The sequence below is a fragment of the Aulonocara stuartgranti genome, assembly GCF_965226115.1.
Source record: "Aulonocara stuartgranti genome assembly, chromosome: 20".
NCBI classification, from domain to species: Eukaryota; Metazoa; Chordata; class Actinopteri; order Cichliformes; family Cichlidae; genus Aulonocara; species Aulonocara stuartgranti.
Window position 1 is genome coordinate 28598057 of NC_138956.1, and position 16050 is coordinate 28614106.

General features: G+C 43.1%; 1 long non-coding RNA gene across 1 annotated transcript; it reads left to right on the forward strand.

Annotated features, from left to right (window-relative positions):
* Positions 1-6489: 6489 nt before the first annotated feature.
* LOC309697381 lies at positions 6490-7755 on the forward strand. Its single transcript, XR_014273813.1, has 3 exons — positions 6490-6686; positions 6761-6822; positions 7095-7755. It is a non-coding gene; the product is annotated as an uncharacterized lncRNA (long non-coding RNA).
* The last annotated feature ends 8295 nt before the right edge of the window (positions 7756-16050 follow it).

Genomic DNA, 16050 nt, shown 5'->3' on the forward strand with positions numbered 1-16050 from the left:
TACCTTCCAGAAATACCAGTAAAAGTTGATCCTGAAATTCACATTCAGGCTTTCAAAAACTGGTCAGTATACTCCTAACGTCGGTGCCAAGCCAGGATAAATAGGGACGACTGAATCAGAAACAAGCATAAAGAATTAAATAATACGAACACAAAGTTGTGAATTATTAAAAACCCTTTGAAAAGCAACCATAGATGAACCATAGATGTTCTTTCAAAAAAAGAAACTGTAGGTGTTAATTGTAGTCGTACAAAGTAGTGGACCAGGCCAGATCAGGGTCGAGCTGTCCCTGCTACATGCCTGCACACCCCAGCATGGAGATGTGGGGTAGGGATTATAGCTGCACCTCATGGCTTTGTGAAATTCTCATTATAGTGTTTGGTTGGTCTTTAGGTTGCCCTGCTTCTGAGAGCCAAGGTGATCCAACACTAATGAGTTGTTCTATGGTTACTGGGGCTTAAGGGAATGCTAGCAAGAGCAGGAGAAGAGGAGAGAAAGGAGAAAAGGGGAAGGAGGAGGCGGGAAGCAGTAATGAGGAGTTGTCAAAGATAAAGGATTTCATCTGCTCGCATCTCCTCCCTCATCTCTCTGTCTGCCCTCATCCTCACTCAGGTTCGAGCGAGGATCTCAAAGGTTCCTAAACCTCACAAAAAGGGAAAGCATTCGATTTCACAGCCTCATCCAATCAAGCTGAGAAAGAAACGAGTATTTATAAGGCCAGGTGTTTAGAGTGACAAAGTCAAGAAGGTGATATGTCTGACAAAACCAGACACATGCTGAAGTCACATGTTGTGTTTTCACCAGAAGTGAGCAGGATGAGTCAGTGGGTTAAATGTGAGGAGAAACTCTCTGTCACGCCTCCTTCTCTTTAACCCCTCATGCACGAGGCGCTCTTCATCCTGGAAGATTACTTCTTCAAAGCTGGTGCATGCAAAGAAAGTATGAATCTGGGACTGTTTGCGTATCTTACCTTTCTCTGGGCACAGGTTGCGAATATTGCTGGATTCGTCCATTGATGTAATCCCAAAAGAGGCCAAGCTCCATGTGTTGCTAAACCCGGGACAGACGGGCTGGTTTCATCCTGATGCCATCTGGAGGGTTGCTACTGCTGCGGACATGCCTCACCCCATGGGGGCTGTCATTTGAGGTGTGACAGAAAACACTTTGGGGGCAACTTACTTACCCTCCCCAATTTCTATTCTGCCTTTGTTGTACAGTGTTTCCTCTCTCCTCGCTTTTTCTCTTTATGAAAGCTCATCCCTCCTGTCTCTATATGCTAATGTGGTGGGTAGCAGCAAAGACAACAGCGTGCTCTTGCACACTTCTTCTGCTTCTTCTGCCTGTACTGTACAGACTGAAAGGATGGGGGGAGGTGTTGCCTAGAGCGCTTTGGGAGCGTGCTCAGCGCAGTCAACCACTCACAGTTCGAGCATGAGAGGGGGAATTGCTTGGTTCAATGCCGATTACCTGGGAAAGCAAGCGTTATTAGATGGAGGAGGGAAGAAGCAGGGAGTAGAAAAGAGAGAGAAACAAGGGGAAGGGAAACTCACTGAGGAGGAGGAGCAGGAGGAGAGAGGAGACAGCAAATGAACTGAGATACATCTGCTAAGAAAAAGAAGGGAGAATAAATTTGCAAGCAGCATAGAGCAGCAGCATGAGGTGCACATGTTTTATTCAACAGGGAGGTGCTGAGAGAGGCAACCAGTCAAACAGGGATCTGTTTGTCCCAGCAGTACACAAAGACAGGAAGTGACATACGGAGGGAGATAAGAGAAAGAAGACACAATAAGATGAACTTCCCATCCATGATTTAGATCTGAGGTACCCTTCAAATTCTCATAGAAAGTGCAGCCTTCCAGTAAATTAACATTTCATGATGTTATCTGAATTCTCAAGTTCTGATCTGCTTAAATAAATAGCAGAATGTTGTGGATTATGTTTATTTTTATTTTCTTTCATTAAATTCAGAAAAATATGATTTTGTTCAATTCCCTTGAAAGTGAGCTCTACCCCTCCACTGGGAAACACTCCTGTTAAAGATCACACCGTCAGCAGCTCTTCTCCGGAACTACTCTGTATTGATTTGTGTTGGCTGAACCGTAAACTCATGTTGTGGCAACTTTACAAACACATGATGAACACCTAATGAAACGGAGATATAACAGGAGAGCTACTAAATTCCAAAGGGAATTTATGAATGCACCATGCAATATTTTTACTGCGTTGCTAGTGAGGAATCGAACAACAACACTCTGCTCTTGCATGACATTTCCAGTTTGATCCTTAAACCCACACTCCTGAATCCCAGAACTGCAACGTTTAATTTTGCGTGCCCGAGTAGTGTGTCATGGTCATGGGTCATTGGACCCAGCATTTTGAGTTTATTGTATGTTTGTGATTCTTTGAGTTGTACTGGTTTAGCTTTCTACAGTTTAGTTTATTTGTAATATCTGGTTCATGTTTTCTTGTCTGTCTCATCCCTGTGTCCCCTGTGAGAGTCTGTCATGTCCTCTGTGTATGTTTCCTCAGTCATGTCTGAGTTTGGTTTCCCTCCATGTCTCTTGCTTCCTCGTTCTCCAGGTGTTAGTCATGTCCGTGTGTTTCGTCTCCTTTTTTTCCGTTCCCATGTTCCCCTCCTTGTGTTTTATTCCTTGTGTCCCCTGTGTGTCATGTGCATCCATGTGTGTTCTCCCCAGCCCCTCACGTCTCTTGCCCTCTCGGTGTCCCTCGCTCTCTCACCCTCTCTCTGTTCTGTCTGTCTGTTTCTTTCCTCTGACCTGTGTCAAGCCGTGTGTCTTAGTCTGCATTTCACTGTTTTCTGTTTTATTTTGACAGTCTCTCATCCTGTGTTCGGTGTGTTTAGTTTTGCTTCCCCCATATCGTTATATCTGTTCCGAGAGTGTTCCCCGAGAGTGTTCCCTCTGTGTTTCCATATCCCTCGTCACCCCTCTGTGTATATATTGTGTGAATTTCCCTTTGTTCATTGTCAGGATGTCTGCTTATGATGGATCCATGAATCCAGGTTTTCATGTTCTGTGTTCAGTTTTAGTGTTAGTTAGTTTTGGTCAGTTTTAGTTTTCCCAGTCTGGGTTATTGTTTAGTTTGGTCTTAGTTCTCTTTTGCTCTTTTGTTTTGCATGTTTTCTTCAGCCTCAATAAATGGCTCATTTGTTTTGTTCAGTCCATTTCTTGCCTTGAAATTTGGAAATATTTTACAAAGCTAACACAAACGACATCTTTAAGCTTTTGTTTTAGGCAACCAGGCTTATGAATAGTCAGTTACGGAAGCCTTGGTCCATTATAATGACTGTCTGCCACACTGCACTTTATGTCTACATTTAACATTTAACTATGTCTGTCCTGCTAGTAAATTATCTATAGCAGAATATCATCTCTTAGTTTGTGATCTTGCTCTAAACTGTGCAGCTCTTGGTCTATTGGACATTACATTGAAATGAACTGACTGTTCCTGTGTTTAGAAAACAGCCCAATCTTGGTAACCACATGTATCAGCTCTATATGGGGATTGTGCTCACATGCTATTATGCTCCACTTACTAAATCTTGAACACAGTGTATTGAATGAACTCCCATCATGCCCTAGATCTAACCTTGGACAGCCTAATGTGCCTTCTTCTCTAACCCTCTTCCTCTAGAGTCAACATGCTTAAACAACCATTTTTTAATCTAATAGCCCTCCATGTGGAATAACTCCTGTGTCTGCAACATCAGCACAAACCCAACCAGTGCTATGAAGGCAAGCATCAGCTAACACGCCTTGTTATAGAGCAGCCTGTGTTTCTCTAGATATTGCTTCAGTGACATGTCATACAGATCTCCTGTGCCCTCGTTTATTTGCCTTTATCAGCTCTTGTAACTCAGTTGAAGAATGTCAGAAAACTGCTGTAACTAGGGCTGGGCCATATCATACCTTTCACGGTAATACCGGTATAATATTGGGCAACGATAGGAAAATGAAATATCGCGATAGAATATGGCTAAAACGCACATGCGCAGTGCCTGTGTTTTCATACGCACATGGCGGAAAAAGCATGGCGGCGACGGAGAATGAGAAGGGTGAAAGCGGATTGTTGAATGAAACGGATGAACCAGAATTGGTTTTTAAAATTGCTGCAACTTCAGTGGTGTGGAACTGGTTTGGCTTTCGTCCGTCAGATACACAACAAAGCACTATTTTTGGTAGAGCATGCTAGCGTTATTACCTTTTTTTTTGGAAAATGCGGCACACTTAAAATCAATCCTTTGATTTTTCTGAAAATCGACAGTGCCCCTTATAATCCCGTGTGCCTTATGTTTGAATTCTGGTTGTGTTTACTGACCTCGAAACGATTTTATGTCGTACACGGCGCTCGAAAATCTATCAAATGTTTTACTACGACTTTGCTAAGCTACGAAGCCGCACCGCTTGATGGATTGTCGGAGCATTACAGCTATTGTAGGCTGGAGCCTGGCGGAGTGATACGTACTGTGCTTCAACATAATATTACTGTATTGTGTGTGTATAACCTCTTTTTAAGTTTTGTGGATATTATACATGGTTATGCTGAGGATATGTCGGCCAATTTCCACTGGAAATGCCTTTTGGGTAAACTGTCAGCAAGGAATTTGCATTTGCACTGTTAAATTTTATATAACTTTAATGCACATAAAATACAGCTGTTTGTTTAAGTGAAAATACGTTGGTTTTTTTGGTTTTTTTGCACTAATAAAGTTGTGGAGTTGTAAAGTATTTTGTCTCACATCAATTATATCGTCAGATATATCGCTATCGCAAATCTTCAAATGTATATCGTGATAAATATTTTTGGTCATATCGCCCTGCTCTAGCTGTAACAAAAAGAAATGAAAACTGTTACAATAGTCGAGTGGCTGCCTGCTGCCTTACAACTGTACTAATATTTTGAAATCCCCACTTGTAGCATGAAATTAAGTCATAGTGTTATAAACCAGGTTCTTTGACACTAAAGCTGCAACAATCATTATTCATATATACTTAAAGAATAAATGGAGTTTTGCTTACATCCATTAGGTTTTTATGGTGCTTTAGACATTTGTTGTTGTTGTTTTCCAGCCTTCGTAACCTACTGTTATCACTCACACCACCTGGCTTCATGTTGAGATTATGTTGGCCAAGTATTCAATAATGGTATTGTGTTGGAAAAAGTGGAATATGAGCAAAATCTTAAGGGGTCAATACATCAATATGTCATGGTCTAGAGTGTTTATGTTTAAGTTTATTATTATTCTGTGGTTTTGTTTATGTGGGTTGTTTTTTATGGTTATCCCTTGCGTTTTGTGTCCTTTGTACTCTCGTGTTCCACGTTTCATGTTCCTATGTTCTGTCTCCCCAGTCTGTGTTAAGTTTACGTGTGTTTTTCCTGTTTTATTTTGAAGGTCGGTGTCTCTTGTCAGTGTTTCTAGTTTTGCTTCCGCTTGTCTCGTTATGTCCAATTAATTCCAGCCGTGTCTCCCTCCTGTCTACCATTCCCTGATTGTATTTAAGCCCTGTGTTTTCTTGTGTGCATTGCTGATTCATCTGTGTATGTCCCTGCGTTGTTCTGCATCTTTTTCTGTGTCTCCCTGGATCTCTGTTTCAGGTTTGTTTTTGCTTCGTTTTCCCAGTTTAGGTTTTCTCAGTTCTGTTTTTGCCACCCTCGCCTTTGTTGTATGTTCACGCTCCATAAATAAAGCTCCCTCACATCAGTAGTGCCTGCATCTTGGGTCCTTTAATAATTCCACATGGTTTTCCCTGATAACTGTGACACAATATTCAGACACTCAAACAAAAATATACCTGTGTAAACAACTGGAATGAATAAATTAGAATACAAGTGACTGGCAATCTGATTTTTCTGTGTTTGCTAAATCTGTGTCATAACTGTGGGTCTTTGCCCTAGTGTCTTGAGTTTTTGTACTGGCCTCTTTATTCATTCATTTGGGTTTAAGAAATATTTAAGTTAAAGCTCTGTATTAGTTAGTCTTGAGTTTTGTATTACCTAGTCTAAATCCTCTACACAGAATAAGGTGAATTATGGAGTTCCACAGGGTTCCATGCTGGGACCAATTCTGTTTTATTAGAAGGCACAGTATCATGTCTTACAGACATAAAGACCTGAATGGCCGCTAACTTTCTGCTTCTTAATTCAGATCAAACTGAGGTTATTGTACTCGGCCCTGAAAATCTTAGATAGAATATGGTATCTAACCAGCTTCTTACCCTGGATGGCATTACCTCGGCCTCCAGTAACACTGTGAGGAACCTTGGAGTCATTTTTGACCAGGACATGTCCTTCAATGCACATATTAAACAAATATGTAGGACTGCTTTCTTCCATTTGCACAACATCTCTAAAATTAGAAACATCATCTCTCTGCGACCAGGCCCATCAGCATCATCGGTGATGAGGTGGAAGCAGTAATAACTCCTCATTCTAGGACAGGTGAACACACACAGGTGTAACCCACATAAAAAGAGCTGCATCTATAACTAAGCCGAAATTTTAAATTCCAATTGGGAGCGTGCCCGTGAAGGCATCGCGACGCGTCATGGCGCGTGTCTGCACATGCCTGTTGTGACCAATCACATTCGCGAGGCACCGATATATGCCTTCCGGGTTGTCGTCTCGAAAAGACGCGGGGGAGAGGCGTTAGCGGATGGAAGCAACAGGTACGTAGGGCGAGCGCTTTTCGCTGTTTACTATCTTGACTTGTTTTGAATTAATTGTGGATTGCGTTCAACAGTATTTTGATACCGCCGTGGGTAGATGCGTGGGGCTCGTATGTGACATCGCACGTAGTGAATGGTGAGTGAGTCTGAATGTTTGTTTGTATTTGTAACCTGTAACAGTATGCCAGTGCTATTAGCTGATGGGATGGCTGAGGCTTACTGTATTACTACTGCTCTCACTTTATGTGGCTGTAGTTTTGTTATTTGAGATTGTCATTTGTTTTAATTCATTACAATGGTTGGATATGTATTTGTTGTATTTTCTCATGGATTTTATGTGTACACTGGAACTAAAGCTAGCTTGGGAAGTTTAGATGAATTTTGCTAATAGTGGTTTTGTGATTATAGTGCAGGCTAGTGGTGCCCTGGAGAGACCACAGCGACACCACTACTTTGGATGGCGAGCTAGGCCCAACGAGCCAGAACCCCAGCTACAACTTCCTGCGGTCTGGTAGGAGGCTGCTGCGGCCTACACTCTCCCCTCTTGGTTTAGTCCCCTAAATCTCACTTCTGAGATTTCAGTTTTGGAATCTTAGTGCTGATCATCCTACTTCAAATTTCAACCTGTCTAGACTGTCATACGCGTTGGACTTATATCACTCATGAAATAAACTTTATGGACATTGTTGCCAGAGGTTGGACGAGGTTCCTGCACTGCCGTGCAGCGGATATTTTACAAGCTTGAATTGTTTTATTTTTTCCTTGTCTGCAGATTTTGTAAATATTGGTGTTTGGTAGTTGCACTTTGTTTTCACTATAAATAACATTTGTAATCACAATATCTGTGGTTGTACGTTTATTGTACTTTACTCACCTCCTAGAGCCGAATCTGATATCTTCTGAATTAGCCCAACTATTCATAACCAACTTAAATTATTTTAGCTTATGTACTTGCTACATAAGACAAATTAGTGGCGAGCCAGCCAGGAGGTTGTGTCAAGTATAATATTGTTGTGTACATTCAGTCTCACTATCTCACCATATTACTATGAACATGGACTTGTTGGAGTCATTAGGTGTTAAAATTAGAGATGGCACGATACCACTTTTTTATGTCCGATACCGATACCGATATCATAAATTTGGATATCTGCCGATACCGATATGAATCCGATATAGTGTTTTTTAATCAACAAAACTGTTTTTTAAAATATCTTGCTGCATTTTGCAAGTCTGCAAGTTCATACTCAAGTTTAAAACAACAACTACACTAAAGCTATTCTGTTATACCTGTATACAAAAAAAATATTTCATAGTTCAGCAATACTGATCAATCTAATAAACTTAGACCTACACCATCCTCCCTATTCTGGTATTTTAAAGAGTACTTAGCGTAAATATTAAGCAACCTAACTAATAGGGTTCCAACTCCCAGCAACAACAAAAAGAAATAAATAAAAAATAGGGAACCACCCCTCACACTCCACCTCATGATGCTTAATCGACGTAATCAACCTTAATTTGATGCAGTGTGAAAAAAAATGCACAGAAATCAATTATTTTTCAAGAAATATTAAATAGATTCAACATCTTTCTTCAACAAAATTGCAGACTGCACAGATGGTACCTTCCCAAAGTAAAAAGTACTATAGCTTACTAGGGTATATATATTAGACTTAATAGTCACTATATACAGTAATTGACTTCTATTCATTTTACATCAAATTAAAACTTTGGGTGTCAGATAATTATTTATTAAAAGCTCGACATTTTAAATGAGAATAAGAAAGAAAAGTATGTCTTTGTGCCCCCTTTTCCCTGTTCATGCCCTATCGGCCCCCCTGGCTAAACTTTGCTAGATCCGCCCCTGCACAGTTACCAGCGTCAGCTACGTAGAAAAAGATCCTGGTGTAGAAAGTAATATTAAATAAATTCTAACAACAGCTTATCAAGCTTAAACGTGCTGCTGTTGTTCAGCCGCTGGTTTCCTCTTTCTGGTGCAAAGTGGGCCAAAAACAAACAAGAGAGACGGACTCGCGACAGAAAAGCCGATCAGCTGATCATTTAAGCAGTTTCACGATTGAAGTAGCAGCCGGAGAGCGAGAGGCAGTCGCTTGTTAAGCTTAACGTGGGAATGCTTTACAAACATTCAGAGATGGACTTACACACTTGCTTTACTTCTCTCGGGGATAACTTTGTCGGAGATGAAATGCCAGGTTGCTAGCGAAGCTCCACATGCTATCCAGACCACCGACAGGTCCGGCATGCCACAGCTGCTCTATCACGTGATGCATACTGCTCCGACTGCTAACGTTCTGAGGTGAGTTACGCCGTGTTGCAAGTTTTGTGAGGTGCTTTCGTGATATTTAATGGATCGGATTACATTTTTTATTTTTCTCCGATATCCGATCCAGTAATTTAGGTCAGTATCGGACCGATACCGATACGTAATATCGGATCGGTCCATCTCTAGTTAAAATACCAAACGCGGTGTTGGTCAGTGGCGTCCCCGCATATGTGGTTGAGGAGGTTGAAGATTTTCTTCTCCAGTATGGTGCTATTGAACGCTCCGTGCCAATAAACTCACCCGGCTCTGAGTTTAATAATATGCTCGTTGTTGAGTTTACGGGGTCTGCTTTTGATTTATTGGGTCCGATTCTGCCGTATACATTTAAGCCCTTAAATAATGAATATCATATAAAAAGCTTGTCTAAAATCTAGAGCTGGGCGATAGAACGATAACGATATGTATCGCGATATAACTTTTACTCGATAGAGAAATTAAGCTATCGCGATAGACCTCGCCGCTCTTGTCCTCAAAAAAAAAAAAAAAAAAAAAGTCAGCCAATCCAAATTAAGTAGCGCAGAGCCGAACCAATCACAGCTGCAGCGTCACGTCGCGTGACTTGTTACGTACAGCACAAGTGCCAAGCCGCACGTGTGTTTGTTTGGGAAGCAGCCAGCAGGTAATGGAGCCAGCGGGTAATGGAGGAAATGAGTGTGCCGACTAGAAAAATCAACCGAGCGTGACCGAAGAGAAAACAGATGATGGTTCCAATGCCGGAGAGATTGTCAAACGGAAGAGCCATAGAAGTTCCGTAGTGTGAAGGTATTTCGGCTATTTCAAGTCTGACAAAAAACAGAGTAGCGTGCACTGTAAATTGTGCCGAAAGCAAGTCTGGAAATACAATAAACTGGTGCATGCGTCACACTGTGCGCCACGTTATTGTTTCGGTGAAATGAATTTCTACAATACTGTTACTGTTAATTCTACTCTCTGCAGTGTTTAAATGCTTACATATACACACAGTTACTGTCCGTCCACACATACGACTCGGTTCTGCTTCTATGCCCCAGCTTTGTTTACTTTTTCCCACCGAGGCTTCTAGACTTCTGATTGGCCAACATTTAGGCACGGTTAGGAATCTAGCGCCACCTGCTGCTTTGGCATGTTCATAGCAGCGTTTTCCTTCATTTCTGCCTTTATGTGTGGACGGGATTATTTTTTAAAACGAAAATGGAAAATCTCCGTTTTCAAAAATACCCGTGTACGTGTGGACGTAGCCTCAGTCTCTGACTGGAAGCGCTAATTCGTCATTCGGCTTTTGTCAGACTAAAGTAACTGTTAAAACTGTTTGAAAAGCTAAGCTATACAACAAGGAGAGATTGAGAATTTCCTTTTAGTTCTCAGTTTATTTGATATTGACAAAAGTTAGTCAGTTTTGTCTGTTCTTCTGTAAAACAAACTAAGATTTATTTTTAGAATTAATATTTTGTTTCTAAGTGGAATTGACAATTTAGTCTGTTTCGTTTGTTCTATTTTGAAACTTAAACGCTTTAGCGGCTGCCTTTTGTGTAGTTTGCAATATTTGCCTTTATTTATCTGAAAAAGTCTCATGTTCCTTAAGTACATCTACCCTGTTGAACTTATTATGGGAAATAAATATTTAACATTTCACTACATATCGTACTGTGTATGACTGTGTACGTGACAAATAAAAAAAAAAAAAAAATTGAATTTGAATTTTAAATAAAAACAAGCTGCTGATTATTTCACATTTTACTTGTGAGCAACGGCACATTTAAATCTTACAAATATAGTTATTTGGCTTATATCGTGATAGATATCGTTATCGCCTGAAATGAAAAAAACATATCGTGATATGAAAAAATCTCATATCGCCCAGCTCTACTAAAATCTATGCGGCTACTGTCGGGTGCACAAAGACTAAGACTTATTTAGCTGACTTAAAACAAGTAGCAAAACTGTCTGGTCAGGATTTTGCTGAAGTTCTCCAAGAACTAATGACCCAAATAAATGGAGCTGTTTCAGAACTGCGCCCAGGAAAACCAGAAGGGCTCAAGCAGGAATGCACTGCCGCATCTGAACACAAAATGGCTGCCACTCCGGATCGACAAACCCACAACATGGCTAGCCCTGTCACTTCTTCAGCTGCCCTACATCCTACAACAACAGAAGGACATTCTATCAGTATGTCTGCGGCTGAGTTGAATCCACCTGAAGTACAGAGGTATGTTGTGGAGCATATAGTAAAGAGCGAAGATGTAAACATACGCTCATCCCATAAGCTGCGCATGTTTTCTGGGAGACTACCACACCCACAGCATGAGGTGGACTATGATACATGGCGCTCTGGAGTGGATCTCATCTTAAAGGATCCAGCCATTTCAGAACTGCGAAGATCCAGACACATCCTTGATAGTCTTTTACCACCTGCAGCGGACATAATCAAGCACCTTAACCCCGACCTACCAGCAGAGACTTATATTCAACATCTTGATTCTGCTTATGGAATTGTACAGGACGGGGAAGAACTTTATGCGAAGTTCATGGACACGCTGCAGAACTCGGGTGAGAAGCCATCTGGCTACCTACAGCGACTTCAGGTGGCCCTGAGTTTAGCTGTCAAGCGGGGAGGAGTCAAGCAGAGTGAAGTGAACAGGCACCTGCTCAGCCAATTCTGTAGGGGATGTTGGGATAGCAATCTTATCTCTGAGCTTCAGCTGAAGCAGAGAAAATCCAACCCACCTTCTTTTGCAGAACTGTTACTCCTATTAAGAACTGAAGAAGACAGAGAAGCTAGCAAAACTCTGAGGATGAAGCAACATTTGGGAACACCAAGACACAGAGTTGCAGCTCAAGCTCAGTTCGCAGTAGAAGAAGAAAAGGGGGTCTGTGCTGCGTTGTCCACTCTCACCCAGCAGATGGCGGAGATACAAAAGCAACTTGCCGCCTTAACTGCCTCCCAGTCTCACCAGTCCTGTACTCTTGTTCCAAAGCAGCACCCGAAGCAAAGAACGGATACACAGGGGAATATATCATCTAACCCCAAGCCTGGTTTCTGTTTCAGGTGTGGGGAAGATGGACACATTAGACCACAGTGTGAGAACAGACCCAATCCCACATTGGTCAATGCAAAACGCAAACAGTTCAGTGAAAAGAAACCAAAATGGCAGAAGCGGAATTCATCAACTGGACATTTAAACTAGATACAGTTTCTGTAATGGGACGTACAGGAACTGTGCAGGACCCACATTGTCCCGCAAAGGAGGAAAGGAACAAGGAGGAAATTGTTCACTGTGTAGACCTACACACTTGTCCGAAGGCAACTACAATGTTACCTCATGGGTTAGTTGGGTCAAGATGCACAACAGAGGTGACCCTAGCAGGCCATCCACAGAAATGCCTGCTTGATACAGGATCACAGGTTACTACAATACCTGTATCCTTTTACAACAATCATCTTCATGACCAACAAATTCAACCACTCCATGATCTTCTCCAGGTGGAAGGTGCTGCGGGTCAAACCATTCCATATCTTGGATACATTGAGGTTTCCGTCAAGTTCCCCAGAGATTTTGTTGGTGAAGAATATGAAGTAACAACATTGGCTCTAGTTGTTCCGGACGTACACCCTGACGTCCCCGCTACTGTGCTAATTGGGATGAACACCCTGGAACCCCTGTATGAACAGCATCTTAACCAGCATCCGAGCTATCAGCCTAGCACTCATGGGTACAGAGCGGTGTTGAAAACACTACAGCTGTCACACAAGCAGAAGGAGAATGGCAGCATTGGGAATGTGAGGCTACTAAGCAAAGCTCCAGTGCGTGTTCCGGCCGGCCGCACTATTGTCATCCAGGGCTCTGCCAAAGTTTCCACCCCGTTGTTTAGCCAGAGTGTTCTCCTACAGCATCCTGCTTCCACCTTACCTGGGGGGTTGTGTGTCAGCAGTTGTCTCATCAACTTCCCAGCTCTTTCTCCATACAAGGTTCCTGTGGTTATTACAAATGAGTCGGAGCAAGATACCTTCATTCCACCTCACAGTGTCATTGCGGATTTGGAAACCTACCACTGCATCTTGTCTGAACATCGCGTGACCCATCTTCCAGTCAGGAACACTACCACCAGCCTGAATTTTGATTTTGGTGATTCTCCACTGTCACCTGAATGGAGGACGCGAGTCATAGGCAAGCTGAATGACATCTCGGAGGTCTTTTCACATCATGACTTGGATTTTGGATGTACATCAGCTGTCAAACATCATATTCCACTCCATGACAATACACCATTCAAGCAACGTGCCCGGCCAATCCATCCACAAGATTTCGAAGCTGTCCGCCGTCACCTGCGTGAGCTCCTGGAAGCCGGCATTATAAGGGAATCATCGTCTCCTTTTGCTTCGCCTATCGTGGTGGTCAGGAAGAAGAACGGTGAGGTCCGGCTGTGCATAGACTACCGGAAACTAAACCTTCAAACCATCAAGGATGCATACCCCTTACCTAATTTGGAGGAATCCTTTTCAGCACTCACTGGTTCTAAGTGGTTTTCAGTGCTCGACCTGAAGTCCGGTTACTACCAGATCCAGATGGAGGAGGAAGACAAGGCAAAGACTGCTTTTGTGACTCCTCTTGGGTTCTGGGAGTTTAACCAAATGCCTCAAGGTGTTACCAACGCCCCAAGCACCTTTCAGCGCTTGATGGAGCGATGCATGGGGGACCTTCACCTAAAGGAAGTGCTCGTTTTCCTGGATGACTTAATCATCTATTCGGACACTCTTGAGGAACACGAACGAAGGCTGCTGAGAGTCCTGAACCGGTTGAAGGAATATGGGCTGAAACTGGCACCGGAGAAATGTCGATTCTTCCAAAAGTCTGTAAAGTACTTGGGTCATATTGTCTCTGAGGAAGGAGTTCAAACAGATCCTGAGAAGATAGAGACCATCAAGACATGGCCGGTTCCCCAGACTCTGAAACAATTAAGATCTTTTCTGGGTTTCGCTGGTTATTACCGCCGGTTTATAAAAGACTATTCCGTCATTGCCAAACCTCTCAATGACCTGACTCGTGGATATTCTCCAGTTCAAAGATCAAAGACTCTGAAAGCTCACAAGATACCCACCTACAGGCCAAACCAACCCTTCGGGGAGAGGTGGGATACCAAATGTCAAGTTGCATTTGAAACCTTGATTGAGAAGCTTACAACTGCTCCGGTTCTTGGGTTTGCAGACCCGTCTCGTTCATACATTCTGCACACCGATGCGAGTGTGACCGGACTTGGAGCAGTGTTGTATCAAGAGCAAGAGGAGAAACTCCGGGTCATAGCTTATGCTAGCCGCGGATTGTCGCAGAGTGAGAGCCGTTATGCAGCCCACAAGCTGGAATTCCTCGCCCTTAAGTGGAGTGTGACCGAGAAATTCCAAGATTACCTGTACGGGGCAGATTTTACAGTGGTGACGGACAGTAATCCACTGACCTACGTTTTGACAACAGCTAAACTGGACGCTACTGGACACCGTTGGTTGGCTGCATTGTCAACGTACTCCTTTAAACTTCTGTACAGAGCTGGCAAACAGAATTGTGACGCTGATGCGCTTTCGCGGCGACCTTACTCCTGCTCCAGTGATGAAGTTTCTAATGACCATGAACTCATTCGTCAGTTCATTTCTCAACACACAGCTGATTCTGATGTCCTTCCAGAAGAGACTGTGAGAGCAATCTGCCAAAGTCATTTGGTCAGAGCCACACGGCCGGGTGACTGCGGTGAGGTTGGCTTCACACTTGTCGAGTCTTTGTCAGTTCAAATGGATACCATCCCTGACAGTTACTGTTCCGAGGACTGTCATCGGCTGCCTGTCGTTCCTACTCTTAACATCAAAGAGAAACAACACTCAGATCCCTGCATTCGAGAGCTTATTCACCAGCTTGAGACGGGGGAGAGGGTTCCACCAACAGCTAGAGCTGAGCTCCCTGAACTTCCGTTCCTGCTCAGAGAATGGTCCAGGTTGGAGCTGGTGGATGGAGTCCTGTACAGGAGGAGACGGGACAATGGAGACCTTTCATACCAGCTTGTCCTTCCAGAGGAGTTGCGACCATCAGTCCTGAAAAGCCTCCATGAGGATATGGGCCATATGGGGATTGAACGTACACTTGACCTTGTCCGTACGAGATTCTACTGGCCTAAAATGGCAAAGGATGTTGAGCAGAAGATTAAGACTTGTGGCCGCTGTGTGCGCCGAAAAGCCCTGCCGGAAAAAGCTGCTCCACTTGTCAGCATAAAAACATCTCGACCCCTTGAGCTTTTGTGTATGGATTTTCTTGCTCTTGAGCCTGACACTAGTGGCACTCGTGATATCTTAGTCCTGACTGACCATTTCACAAAATTCGCTGTTGCCATTCCAACACCCAATCAAAAGGCAAGAACTGTGGCGAAGTGTTTATGGGAGAATTATATCATTTATTATGGCATTCCTGAGCGAATTCATACCGACCAAGGGCAAGATTTTGAGTCAAGACTAGTAAAAGAATTGTGTGAGTTTGCAGGCATTCAGAAGAGCCGTACAACCCCTTACCATCCGAGGGGAAATCCAGTGGAGCGATTTAACAGGACGTTGCTGGCAATGTTGGGGACCTTGGAGACAAAACAAAAAACAAGGTGGAAAGAGCATGTGAAACCGCTGGTTCACGCCTATAATTGTACCAGGAACGAGGTTACAGGGTTTACTCCTTACGAACTCATGTTCGGTAGAACACCTCGTCTACCTGTGGACCTGGCGTTCAATTTGCCACTGCGGGAATCCCAGCAAAAGAGTCACTCACAGTACATTAAGTCACTCAAATCGAGATTGGAGGAAAGTTTCAGTATTGCCTCCAGTAACGCTACAAAGGCTGCCGACCGAAATAAGAAACGCTTTGACAATCGTGTGATACCATCAGCATTGGAACCAGGTGATCGTGTGCTTGTGAGGAATGTCCGCCTTCGAGGGAAGCATAAACTTTCAGATAAATGGGAGGAAGAAGTTTATGTGGTTGTCCATCGGGCTGGGGACCTCCCGGTCTACAA